At 31.3% G+C, this 15085-nt stretch overlaps 1 protein-coding gene across 2 annotated transcripts in view; it reads left to right on the top strand.

Annotated features, from left to right (window-relative positions):
* LOC114331761 (uncharacterized) overlaps positions 1–15085 on the top strand; it is a 193926-nt gene that overhangs the window by 71287 nt on the left and 107554 nt on the right. Inside the window, exon 2 of one of the 2 annotated variants that reach the window (XM_028281399.2) lies at positions 8772–8827. The exons of the other annotated variant lie outside the window; for it this stretch is intronic. The gene's annotated coding sequence lies outside the window, so the exon portion shown is untranslated. The remainder of the gene's footprint in view (positions 1–8771; positions 8828–15085) is intronic. 2 annotated transcript variants of the gene reach the window in all.

The raw sequence follows: 15085 nt of genomic DNA, 5'->3' as shown, positions 1-15085 counted from the left end.
CAGAGCTTCGAATTCCCTATGATCTTATTAAGACAGAATTGAAACCAGCTAAATATCGTTATTTTTCAGCGAAAAAAAACAAGGGGACAAATCTTTCCCTCTGAACACCCTCCGGATTTTTAATTCGGTGTTCGCACAGTACAGAAAAAAGATCCTGAACGTGTCCGGGATACGCTCTCGAAGTTCGAGGATTTTGTTTCGGATTTTAAGTTCGCACAGGCGCACAAAATATTTGGGAAGAATTTCTTGACATTCTGTTCTTACTCCTTCCAATTCTTAACCTAAAATATTGTTTTGTTAAACAACTTGTAGATGTAGATTCTGGTTTTTAAAGTTTTAAAATTATGTAAAGTGTTGTATCATTTAAATATTCTTCAAATAAATTTTAATATTTTTTATAGTAAAGCTTTTTTAGTTGTGTTTGTCAATGTTTTCCATTAGTATGTTTATAAATAAGTAGGTACCTTTTCTAGTATTATTTTCATTCGATATTCGATAATTATCTATTACGGTAGTATGTATTACAATAAATTGTACTATTTTTTTACTTAATTTCTTCTATCTAGATGAGCTTATAAGTAGGTACCTACATATTCTTGTGGTTTATTTTTCAGTTTAATTTATGAGTTAAATTAGTCTCTTATTGAATATAATGAAACATATGAAACATAAACAACACATCAAACTTATTCTGAAACTATTTCTTGTGTCTTGTTATATTTCATTATTTTTGTGGTGTAATAAACCACAACACAATGCCACAACCTATCAAATTCAATACATATACAGCGTGTCTACTTGAGTTGGAAACATATGGGAAACTTTTTTATTATTAATTTTACGAAAAAAAGTTATTCTTTATAAAAAGTTCTGCATGCCCCAAAACCTAAGATTCAATCGAGTATAATATTATACCATTCAAACAATATTATACGAGGTATGTCAAAAAATATGAACTTCGTTCAAGAGTAAAGTACCTTTATTTCTCTCAATATCGAAAATGCTTATTCTGAAAAGTTGTTTGGAAATAAAAACTAAGCTCAAATATGCAATTACATGCTTCTAATTGGAAAAAAATATTTTCCAAATTTTTCTCAAATTTATTGATACTAACTTCGTTTTGATTCATTACACATACGATAACTCTTTTATTATTACTTTTACGAAAAAAAGGTATTCTTTATAAAAAGTAGTTTATAAAGAGTATTATGCAGCTGCTGCATTTTCGTTTTGCAAAGAAATTGAGAATGTTTATACATCTTTATAAAAAGCTCTGTAGGTCATAAGGCCGAAGATGCAACCAACAGATATCACATTTTATTAATTTTATACGAGTTATGTCAAAAAATATTAATTTCACTCAAGAGTAAAGTACCTTTATTTTTCACAATATTGAAAACAGTTATTAAAAAAGTTGTTTAGAACTAAAAACTATGTGTCAATATGCAATTACATCCTTCTAATTGAAATACTGTGAAATATAAAGGTGCTATAATATTGAGCGAATTTCATATTTTTTGACACACCTCGTATAAAATGAATAAAAGTTGATATATCATGGTTGTGTCTTAGATTTTAGACCATGCAAAGCTTTTTACGAAGAATAACTTTTTTTCGTAAAATGAATAATAAACGAGTTATCATATTTGTAATAATTGAAAACAATGTTGGGTATCCTTAAATTTGAGAAAAAATTTTTTTTTCAATAAGAAGCATGTAATTGCATATTTGATCTTAGTTTTTAATTCCAAACAACTTTTTATCATAAGAATTTTCGATATTGAGAGAAATAAAGGTACTTTACCCTTGACCGAAATTCATATTTTTTGACATACCTCGTATAATATTCAGAAAATTTGATATCTGATGATTGAATCTTAGGTTTTGGGGCATGCAGAACTTTTTATAAAGAATAACTTTTTTTCGTAAAATTAATAATAAAAAAGTTTCCCATATGTTTCCAACTCAAGTAGACACGCTGTATATCAAAATTGGAAATGATTGCTTTACTAAATTATTCCTTCCTTCAGATAATGTTCAACCCCACGGAAGTTAAAGGTAATTTTTATATCTAAATATCAAGCTGCCATTTCCAAGTAATACATAACAATCTTTTACTCTCTACAAAAATGTAAGCCGGATTTTGGCGTGGAAATACCAAATTATCCAAATAATGTGGAAATAATAAAGAAAGACGATAATCAAATTTCTAACTTCTAAGAAAGGCATTGATGAATAGAAAGTTCATCCTTTTGCCTTTGCCTGTTGCTTTTATTCTCTTTCTCTTTGTTAACATACAAATTTGTTGCATTTGCATTTTTTTGACATTGATTTCGAAATAAGAAAGGGACCACAAAAGGCTTCCTTCTCTAACCTTAATGTATGCAACCCGTCATTACGAATCCGAAAATTGTCTGAGCATGTCCAGGATAAGTTTACGTTGACGCCTGCGCATTGGAAACTAATCCCGAACTTACTCTGAATACGTTCGATTTGTACAGCGCGAACACTGCCAATGTGGACGGGTTCGTTGCATAAATCGGTGGCAAGAATTTTCGACGCACACAACGCACACGCTCCATAGGTTATCGTTTTCGAGCGAAGATCAAATGGTTGAGCACCGCGTCCTCGTTGGTAAAAATTTGTGACGCCAATTTTTGCGACGTAAATTCTTGCGACGAACCCATTAGTTCAATACGCATGAAAAATTTACCAATGCGGACGCGCCTTAACAGTCGGACAATGTAGTGGACTGTGACGGTCGAGATTTAAATAATTAAACATTTTTGAAAATTATGTAAGTAGGTAATGTTCCCCAGTACTGCTCTGTTAAATTTTTCTTTCAGCTTCTAACTAAGATTAATATTATTATAATTGTATTATAATCATATTATTAATCTTGGAATAAATTTGATTATACTAACCGCGAAAGTCTTTCCGGACAACGTATACAGGGTGATTGATTAGTGGGGTAAAGCTCCGTAGATACGTTATAGTAATAGATAGCGATAAAAGTTAATATAGTCGGTTCGTTAAACTCAGACACAACTGTCAAGTGATTTTAGTAGGTAATTTTTTTGTTTTTTGTCAATTTTGCCAAAATTGGTAAAATTACTAAGTATTTAGTAATTATTAACTATTTAGTGATAATTTTTTTGCCAATTTTACTAAATTTGCAAAATTACTTACTAAAATCCCTAGCCAGTTGCGTCTGAGTTTAGCGAACCGACTATAACAAAAATTGTAGCCGACATTGAGCTTCACATTACAAAATTAGTTAGAATGTTACAGGGTGTTCAATAACATAGTGGCAGACCAAACTTATGTTGTTTTTAATGGAACACCCTGTATTTTATTTTATATTCGAAATCTTATTAACTTTTCCATTACAAAAATATAAAGGTTTGGTATGTTACACAGGGTATTTACAAAGTTATAACTAATTTTATATGAAAATCGTAACAAGTTCAACTCCCTGTATAAATAAAAATAAGCACAACAGCAATGGTTTATTGATGCCATATTTTTTATTTATTGTCAACATTTTCATAATAAAATGATTGATATTGCTAATTTTCTTTATATTGAATATAGGGTGAGTCAAAACGCAAGCACATTATTTTTTTTTGTAATATGAAGCTCAAAGTTGGCTACAATTTTTGTTATTAACTTTTATCGCTATCTATTACTGTAACGGATCTACGGATCCGCTTACCCCACTAATCAATCACCCTGTAATATACATTTATGTTTACTTTTTTTTTTCTTTTTATTGTCAAATGCTTTTTATAATCTAGTATGCATATTTATGTAAGTTCTTCTTGTTTATGCAGTGTCAAGCTTTGTCAGTCAGTCTCGGCATGTTAATTTGTAAAATGCAGATTCTGAATAATTAATCTTGTTATTTTTTATATTCCTTTAGACTTAGTTGTTTGTGTTACTTATTTTTTTTGTGTTGCGATATACTCCAGGGAAATAAGGCAAAAATATACCATGTTCGGGACACTTGAGCAGCCAGGTTGCAAATGGGTTTTTTGTGTACTATATACCTAATACATTATATGTACATACAAAAATGCCCGTCACAGTTCGGACGAGAAATTTAGTTATTAACAAATAAGTGTCAAAAATGGCAGTTTTTTCGTTTAAATCGCTACGGGTAAAAATAGGGTAATTAAATATCTTATTTATACTGTTATTCTTTTAGTAGATGAGCCAAGGTTTAAAATGGCAGTTTTTAAATTTCGGTTCGATCATTTGTTGCTTCAGAAATTGCAAAATAAAACTAAAATTTCGGAAATAAGAAAATGGCTATAACTTTTGTGAAAATGACCTTAAGACTTTCATATTGCATGAAAAGTTGAGACAAACAGTCCATATAATGTACAAAAAATTTTAAGACGATTCGTCAATTAGTTTAAATTTTATTCAATTTGTTTATCCCAATAAGCTATTTTTTCGCAATATTATTGTTCAGAAAATAGTAATGATATAGCAATTTTGTGAACCACATGAAAGAAGAAAAGTCATGTTTTTAAAGTGTTTTAAAAAAATCATTAAAAAGTCATTTTAATTATTCCGAAAACATTTTACTAAAGTAGGGTCATTTTTAGTTCATAAACAATTTGAATAACTTTGTTAATATTGACAGTAAATTAAAACTACTTTGGGATTTGAAAAGCTGGTATTTTTATACAAATTTTCAAAAAACACTTTGTACCTAGGTTAGTTACAGTCACTTTTTTATTTAATTGACAGCTACTTTGTTTATAACAATTAAGCAACCCAACTAGCGCCATTTCGAAGTTGAAGGTATATAGTTTATGTGTAAAAGTTTGAGTAAACTTTAAACTTCAACAGAGTTGTTAATAAAGCTTTAAAAATAACGTTCTAACAAAATCGATTTGTGGTCGGTGGAAATGAATTATTAAAATCCGTGCACTCAAAAAATGAAACTGATTCTTCAAACATATGCTGCGATTAATATCTCCAGAGCTTGTTGATGGATTTTGATTATAATTTTTTTAAATTGTATGTACTCGTAGTCTTGTAGAGTACGTTATGTACGTAAATCCCCACCTAACATTTCAAAATGTTAGGGGGAGTTCCCCTTATCACTCAGAGATATGAAAAATAGATTACGACCGATTCAAAGACCTACCGAATATACATATTATATAATTTTATAAAAATCGGTCAAGCGGTCTCGGAGGAGTATGACAACTAACACTGTGACAGGAGAATTTTATAGATGTAAATATATAGATGGTTATTAACAAATAGAAGTTGGTGATGGAAAAGTGTAAATTAAGGGTTGTAGGTATGTATTTTTTAATCCTACATCATATAAAATTAAGATAGACAATTTTGTCCAAAAAAGTAAAAAAAATGTCAGGGGGCAACCCCCCTTATAACTTATGGGTATGAAAAATAGATTAAAACCTATTCTCAGTCCCATAGGATATACTTGTAAAATTTCATAAAAATCGGCCAAGCCGTTTCGGAGTAGTATGGTAACTAACGCTGTTACAGGAGAATTTTATGTATATTGAAGTAACTGTGAATTAAATAATAAAAGAGGCTAACTTTGACCGTAATTAACCTAGGCGAAAAGTTTTTTTTTTGAAAATTTGTGTAAAAATAAAATCAGCTTTTGAAATTCTAAGGTAAATTTACTCTACAGTCAATATTAACAAAGCTATTCAAATTGTCTACAAGCCAAAAATGACTCTACTTTAGTAAAATGTTTTCGTAGTGACAAAAATTACTTTTTAATGATTTTCTTCAATAATTTTAAAACAAGACCATTGTTATTTCATGTGGTTTTCACAGAATTTCTATATAATTATTATTTTCTGAACAATAACATTACAAAATGTTATTGTTCTCTTTGGCATAAACAAATTGAATAAAATTTAAACTAATTGACGAATCGTCTTAAACGAATTTTTTGTGCAGTATATGGACTCTTTGACTCAACTTTTTGTGAAATATAAAAGTCGTAAGGTCACTTTCGCGAAAGTTATAGCAATTTTTTTATTTTCGAAATTTTAGTTTTATTTTGCAATTTTCGAAGCAACAAATGATCGGACCAAAATTAAAACACTGCCGTTTTAAACATTGGCTCATCTACTAAAAGAATCATAGGGCCGGTTGTTCGGACGCTAATCAACATTGATCACTATCAAATATTTAATTACTGTCACAACTGTCAATGTCAACTTTGGTTGGGTTGCTGAAAACATAGTTAATTATAATTATGAGATTAGTTAGTCAATTAACATAACAATTATTAACATAATTGATTAACTAATTTCATAATTGTCATCAATAATTATGTTTTCGGCAACCCAACCAAAGTTGACATTGACAGTTGTGACAGTAATTAAGTATTTGATAGTGATCAATGCTGATTAGCGTTCGAACAACCGGCCGCTACTAAATAAGATATTTAATTATCCTATTTTTACCTGTAGTGATTTAAACGAAAAAACTGCCATTTTTGACCCTTATTTGTTAATGACTAAAATTCTCGTCCGAACTGTGACGGGCATTTTTGTATGTATAATGTATTAGGTATATAGTACCCAAAAAACCCATTTGCAACCTGGCTGCTCAAGTGTCCCGACCAAAACCTTACTTCTCTGGACTAATACGATGTTTTCGTTATTACTTGTATTTTTAAAATATTCTGTATATTTTATGTCATAACGGTTGAATATTGTGTATTTATTACTTAGTTACGAACCACGTACCTAATGGGATACTTTATGCCCGCGCGGACATAATGTTATACTTGGCAGTTACTTGTTAACACTTGGTATCTGCCGGTAGCTTCTTGGTGTCTTGGCTGCTAGTCAGTTGCAGACCTGGTCTTGGATATTGTGGCCTTAGGTCCCTGCAGTTGTAGTTTGTTGGTTAGATCATTTTTGATGCATTGTGGTCATCGCCGGCGACGTTGGAGGCTCCAGGCTCAGGAAGTCCTCTCGAAAGATGAAGGGTTGCTCAGTTCTCAATTAATTATTCCAAAAAAATTCCTGTTCAGCACTGATGATGATCTATTATAGATCGAAAACGTTCTGCATTTATGATGTAGCCCTTTAAGGGCCTTTTATTAATAAATTATATACAGGGTGTTTGGTAAAGAATGGGCCATAGCTGAACCCTAGACTCCTGAGGTTAAAATAGGTAGATTTAAGCTAACTTACCCTAATACAAAAGTTGATAATAACCGAAATACAGGGTGTCAGGGTGTACAGGATGAAAGTTAAACTTTTATTTTATTTATTTTTGACTATTTACTGACAGGCATGGGACAAAAACACGAAATTTGGTAAGTGGTGCTGGTACTGTATACCCAGTATACCCTACTAAATTATGTTAAACAAACGTTTCTGGCTACTACCAGAGGCGTACGACGGGGAACATGTATGGTTGACCCTTCCCAAATTCTACGCCACTGGCGGAATTGCTATTTTAGTGCAATTTTTTGATTCTCCAATACTTTCTATGTAAATAATATATTCTTCATTCGTAACGATAAAGCCATTAGTTTTCGAGATATTTGAAGCTAAAAACGAAGGAGCATAATACATTAATCAAAATAAGTGTGTCTTTTCATTTTTAACTTCAAATATTTTGAAAACTAATGACTTTATCGTTGCGAATGAAGAGTATATTATTTGCATAGAAAGTATTGAAAAATCTAAAAATTATGCTAAAATAGCAGTTTCATCAGTGGCGTAGAATTTGGGAAGGGTCAACCATTCACTTTCCCCTGTCGTACGCCTCTGGTAGTAGCCAGAAACGATTATTTAACATAATTTAGTAGGGTGCACAGTGCCTACACTTTCGGTCAAGTATGACATGGATATGTCAAATTATTTTAAAGTATTTTTTTTTAAATAATTCATTATTTATTTAAAACTTTAAGAACTATATGTGTCCGGTACTATAAAACTATTTGACATATCCTTATGATACTTGCCAGAAAGTGTAGGCACTGAACACCCTACTAAATTATGTTAAATAATCGTTTCTGGCTACTACCAGAGGCGTACGACAGGGGAAAGTGAATGGTTGACTCTTCCCAAATGCCACTGATGTAACTGCTATTTTTGCATAATTTTTAGATTCTCCAATACTTTCTTTGCAAATAATATACTCATCATTCGTAACGATAAAGTCATTAGTCTTCGAGATATTTGAAGTTAAAAATGAAAAGGAACACCTATTTTGATTAATGTATTATTGCTCCTTCGTGTTTAGCTTTAAATATCCTGAAAACGAATGGCTTTATCGTTAGGTACGAATGAAGAGTATGTTATTTACATAGAAAGTATTGGAGAATCAAAAAATTGCACTAAAATAGCAATTCCGCCAGTGGCGTAGAATTTGGGAAGGGTCAAACTTTCACGTCCCCCCGTTGTACGCCTCTAGTAATAGCCAGAAACGTTTGTTTAACATAATTTAGTGTGGTGGATAGTACCAGCACCACTTACCAAATTTCGTGTTTATGTCCCATGCCTGTCAGTAAATATTCAAAAATTTATAAAATACAAGTTTAACTTTGACACCCTGTATTTCGGTTATTATCAACTTTTGTACTAAGGTAAGTTAGCTTAAATCGACTTATTTTAACCTCAGCAGGAATCTAAGGTTAAGCAATGGCCCATTCTTTACCAAACACCCTGTACACCTTTTATAGAGAATTTTAATAAATGGAACTTTTTAAATTGCTCAAATGCTTATTTGTTTATTTCTGTTTTCAGAGTCCAACAAGTAGTTTTTTCGCGCTTATCATCGGAAATTCCCAACTCTTTCAAAGGTAAGTTCCTTTCTTATAACACTGCTGTACTCAGAATCACTTGTCGTGTTTTATTATTAACATCGAAAAATAATCTATTGAAACGTGAATCTCCAGTGTTGAAAAAACCGCAACTGATATCCTGTTCAGTTATGGCCGTACGTTTTAAAACTTTCTGAAAGGAAATTCAGTGGTATGGTCGTTGGTCGTCAAGGCACCGATCTGCTATCGTTCTTTTTTCAATCAAGAACAGAGAGCGGACGGAACTACCTACGGAATGTCCTAAATAAAGTTTCCCAATGATTAAATGATTGATCTTATTTTTTGAAGTATGTACAGTTGAGTCCGCGAGTCTTTACCCGTGCGTCATTAATAGGGCTTTTCATTCACAGTCATTTGTTTCGAGCTTCTGTTATATGTTGTATAATCTATGTATAATATTAATATACACGGAGTATACGACATATGACAGAAGCTCGAAATAAATGACAATCGATGAAAAGCCCTATACCTGGCGAGATAAAACACATAAGTACTTTTTATCTAGCATCATTCTCTTCCACGCATGAATCTAATGACAAACCAGCTGCCGCATGTTATTAAGTAAAAACACATGTTATTTTTATGAATGATTTAGACTCAGTGCATTGAAAAGAGATAGATACAAAGAAAGACGACTGGGGATGTTTTCACATTTTTTAAGTACAATTTCTGACGTTTTGGTTTGTTTACTTTTGTGGCTGTCAGTTTGTTGAATTTTTTGCTGTTATTTTGTCGAATTTTTGCATTTGAAGTTTTTTATAATATACAAACAGTTGTTTTCACAACTAATTTTATATTGAAGTTAGAAATTTTATGATAAATAAGTTTATGTTATTTTACGATAAATTTTGACAACGTACAAGAAATGCTTGTGTTTAATGTTCCGCCAAAGTGAATAAAATAACAAAAAGAAAATATGTTATTGAATTTTTTTATAAATTGTTTCTTTATTTATTAATCAATAATAATAAAATAATTTATTAAGCTACTTCGAATGTAGCTGTAATTATGCACCAAAATTTTAAAGCAAAACTTAAATTTGACATTCTATTTATTTGAGAACGTCAAATTTTATACTATAACCCGTGATCGGAATAATACCCACTTTCTGTCATTTGCTATTACGTTTAGTAAATTTCCGACTTATTTCGTATGCTTTAAATGATGACGCACGGGTAAAGACTCGCGGACTCAACTGTATGTATGTACGTTTAGTTGAGTTCACGAGTCTATACCCGTGCGTCATCATTTAAAGCATACAAAATAAATCGGAAATTTACTAAACGCAAAGTGACAGAAAGCTTAGATTAACGAAGACGAAAGATATAACGTTCAGGCAAGAAACAGATGCGCAAAGGCTGCCAAATATTCCAAGTTGGGACAAGTGGGTGGGAGGGGTGACAGGTACGTATTCAGGAAAATTTTGGAATAATAAAATACCGGCAATTTAATTATTAAATGATTTACTAACAACTAAAACTTAATATGAGTACTTATACGTTATTATTTAAAGTATAATATAGTATATAATACGTTATTATTTAAAGTATAATATAGAATTTGCAAGTGTTGCAGATATTAGCGATAGGTATATATGTATTACAAACTTTTTTTTTCAAGAGAGGAATGCATTTACGCACACCCTAGCGCCTAGTATTTCGCTCTAAGGTAGTGTGGGACTCAATACTTGTAATACCCACTAAACCTCTCTATCTCATGTTCCATATCCGGAACTTTTCTAGGCGAACGAAACGTCGGTGATATTAGCAGCCAGAAAATAATGTTAATTTGTTAAACTGTATCCTCTTACTTATCTAATAAAATTTTATTATAACGAGTATTCTAATATTGATGTAGGTTAACACAATAATTTTAACTAAATTAGAAAAATGTGATGTTAAAAAGTTTTGCTCGGAGAAATGGATCTTGTTATCCTCAAAAAGTTTGTTATCTAAAAGATTTTAAAATACTGGTTATTTACAACGATTAAAAATGTAAAATTTTTTCTGTAGTGCTACAAATTAAAATAACATCAGCTGACGGGTAAGTTATTGCATTCCATTTATCTTTCTGATTAATAAATGAAATCAAAAAATCATTTCTGTCTCCACACAGGCTCGCAATACAGTCCTCGTATTTTAACGGCTGAAATTCTACGTACAACGTAGGCGGAAATGTGTGTTATTACTTCTTTTTTATATTCCGAAACATTTATACAAGAAATAATTTCAGACAGATCATTGCTCTCGTCCAATGCGTCATCAACTTCATCTACTATTCTCTCCTTGCTACACGATTTATTTATGATTTCACCAGGCTTTATAATTGATATCTATCATTTCCAAAGGAATACAATTGCCCATAAATGAATCTCTTAATTCAAGATGCAGCATCAAAATGGTGACTTTAAGCGAAATTGAATATTAACCCCCAATTTTTATACCATTTATGATTTATAGTATTTATTGAAACAATCAGAAATAAATGCAATTCGACGCTAATTTATTTAAAATGTATTTTGCTAGTATTAAAATGTATAAGTCCGGTTCTGAGGTACAGCGTCCAACACTTCCCCTCGATACAAATATGGCCAGGAATGACTACAATATTACAAATAGAATATTTTAAACTTACCTAAATAGGTTAACTGACTTTTTATCTTTCACACAATTTGCACTTGAATGATAAATACAGTTATTGATTATACACTGTGGCATTTTATAAAATAAAGTCACTAACACAGTCGAAAACTTAATTTTCAAAATCACACAATTTAACGTAAAAAATTTAAACCAGAGAACAAGTTATTGCCGGCGGACAGTGCTGGAGGGGATATACTCCGTCTGCTATTTTGATTGGCAGGACAAAGGAGTGGGGATTAAGGGGAAACGGACAGGCTGCGCACTTGTCGATGTTATATCTACCGGTTTCGTTAATCTAAGACAGAAAGTATTACTCCGATCACGGGTTCAAGTATAAAATTTGACGTTACCAAATAAATAGAATGTCAAGTTTAAGTTTTGCTTTAAAATTTTGGTGCATAATTACAGCTACATTTGAAGTAGTTTAATAAATTATTTTATTACCATTGATTAATAAATAAATAAACAATTTATAAAAAAATTCAATAACATATTTTCTTTTTGTTATTTTATTCACTTTGGCAAAACATTAAACACAAGCATTCCTTAACTGTGTCAATGAGGTTAGCTTTGTACGTTGTCAAAATTAATCTTAAAATAACATAAACTTACCATAAAATTTCAAACTCCAATATAAAATTAGTCGTGAAAACTGTTTGTATACTATAACAAACTTCAAAATGCAAAAATTCAACAAACTGACAGCCACAAAAGTAAACAAACCAAAACTTCAGAAATTATACTTAAAATACGTGAAAACATCCCCAATTGTCCTTTTTTTGTACCTATCGCTTTTCAATATACTGAGACTAGATCGTTTATAAAAATAACATGTGTTTTTACTTAATAACAGGCGGCAGCTGGTTTGTCATTAGTTTCATGCGTGGAAGAGAATGATGCTAGAAAAAAGTATGTGTTTTATCTCGCCAGGTATTAATGACGCACGGGTAAAGACTCGTGGACTCAAGTGTAAACAGGGTGTTTCATTGGGAAACGGAAATACTAGAATGGTGAATAGAGGTCACTGAGGCGGTTCTAGATATACATTTGTTGTCCCACCGATTTTTATAACCGAGTTACAGGAACTAGTTAACTTTAGAACTACTTTGTATATTTTTTTGATATTTGGTACACATACAGTAAGGACGTTTGAGTTGGAATAAATTCATTTTCTGGATAATAGGCTACTCTGGAGATAAATCCCGAAACAGGTCGATTTTTATTTTTACATTATAATTTTTGTTTTTTGGCATATATATAATAGGTACTAGTGACGTCATCCACCTGGACGTGATGACGTAATCGATGACTTTTTTAAATGAGAAGAGGGGTCGTGTGATAGCTCATTCGAAAGGTTATTCAATGCTCTATATAGTAAGATAAACATTAGCATAATTATTTATACAGGGTGCCCAAAAAGAGTTTTTTTGAAATTAATTAATTGAGACAAAAAGAAGAATGTATACCTATAATGTATTTAATTCGACATACATTCGACCCTGGCCTACCAGTACTCGATCCAAGCATACTACCGCCTGAGCTACGCCGGCCGCGTAAATTATTCAATTATTTAATTAATATGATTATTTTTTCACTGACTATGTAATCGATGACTACAGAAATTTATATACTATACAATAAAATCTAATAATCGAGAAAAGAGACAAAATGATAACGTAATGTCAATAATATACTGTTATTATGGAACGAGTAGAATACGTTTTGAATACCTTTAGAGCCGGATCCACATCAATAAAAATTTATGTGTGTTGTATTTTAAAATGCAAAAAAATATTTGCGGCAAAAATTTAAATCTGGTCAAGTATTTGTACGACGTAAATATTTATTTTGTGTGTTGTACCGCCGAATCCACTTAGCGACAAGTGGGTAATCAAGTCCACAGTAACACTGCTGTGCGACGAAAATTTCTTTGAAGTCGAATGAAAAACTGACAGCACGGCGGATAGCGTGTGTTGTTCGTCACGAAAATATTTTTTTCTACGAGCGTGCAAAAATGTCTATTTTCGCGCACGCATTTTAGTTTAGAAAGTTTCACTTTTCCGCACGCGTGTTACTTTTCCGCACGCGGTTTTTACTTTTCCGCACGCGTGTTAATTTAGATATGTTAATATGGCCTTAAAGTAATTATAATACATGCAATAAACTAATATTTAGATATTATTTACTAATTTATTTCAAATATATCTCATTGTGTTCCTGTTTTAATGAAATTAACGCGACAATTCGATGAAATAAAATTATTTTGACATAATATTCGAAAGTCAAATCGGTAGACAATAACAGTCGTTTTGAATCATCGTCAAGGAAACCAAGATCGTCGTTATGCTAACTAATTTTATTGAAAGTTTGGTTTTGACAACCTTGTCAAAGAATTAATTTGTGTATGTATTTTCATATTAATTAAATTAATTGATTAAGATTTGGTAATTTTTTAAAGACTCTTAGAAAAAATATTGTTCCTAACTAGCGTTACCAGGTGTCCCGATTTGCGCGGGACGTCCCGATTTTCAAGGGTCTGGGGGCGCGTACCGATTTGTACCTGATCGGGACACTAAATGTCCCGATAAAGTTTACCAACAAAAACCAATTTCAGCATGACTTGTAGTGAATTTTATAACTATGTTATAAAAAACAAGGCACTCCAAAAAGGCAAAATGGAATGAAAAATATAATTTTAATAAAAAATATATAATTTACTTAATCTACGATTTTGTTTTGTAATTTCGTCTGATTATTATGATTATGTAGGATTAAATACAGACTATAGAAACACCACGTAGTCTAGTAAATTAACGCGAAATACGGCGATACGGTGTAATTTTCAGGATCAACTCCGAAGTGCATGAAAATTTGTATTTAGGTTCTACTTACCCTCCACTTCAAAGTTGAACTTGTGCCGTTGGTTGCTTTTACTCGGGGGTTGACAGTCACCCCTTCTCGGGGGTGAAAAAACGCGCGTTTAAAATAAGTCCGAAAATGGATAAATTCTAAGCAACTTTAGTTCTATAAAAATTTTTAATTTAGTTAATACTTTTCGAGTTATTTGCAATTGAAAATGTTTATTTTTCGACAAAAAATAACGTTTTCAGGCGGTTTTTCACAAACAACTCAAAAAGTAAGTATTTGATCGAAAAAAATATTCTTAGCAAAAATGTAGCATATAAAAAAATGAAAAAAAAAAAAATATTATGAATTCGTAAAGTCTATAGACCCAGCAAAACCAAAGTTGAAGCTCATGAAAAATACGTTCTTATTCGTCAAAATCCAAAACAAATATTTCAATGTGAAATAATCAAAACATGAAGCACTTTTCGGAAAAACCCCATTAAAACTTTTGTTTAAGTGTTTAATAAAGCTTTATTTTTATGTTTTTAAAAAGTTTCTAGCATCAAAACTAAGCGAGTTATGCTCAAAATAAAGTTGACCCCTTTTTTGGTAAAGAAAATCGTAAAGATCTCCCAGTATTTGCCAAAGCAGCACCCCAAATGAAATTAATCGTTACAGCTTTACAAACAATTTAGTTTAATTATGTATTTTTTTATATGATCTGTAAGTTTCACCGGTTTGAAGGGCT

This window comes from Diabrotica virgifera, chromosome 8 (assembly GCF_917563875.1).
Source record: "Diabrotica virgifera virgifera chromosome 8, PGI_DIABVI_V3a".
Lineage (NCBI taxonomy): Eukaryota > Metazoa > Arthropoda > Insecta > Coleoptera > Chrysomelidae > Diabrotica > Diabrotica virgifera.
This window is presented reverse-complemented; position numbering and strand designations above follow the sequence as displayed.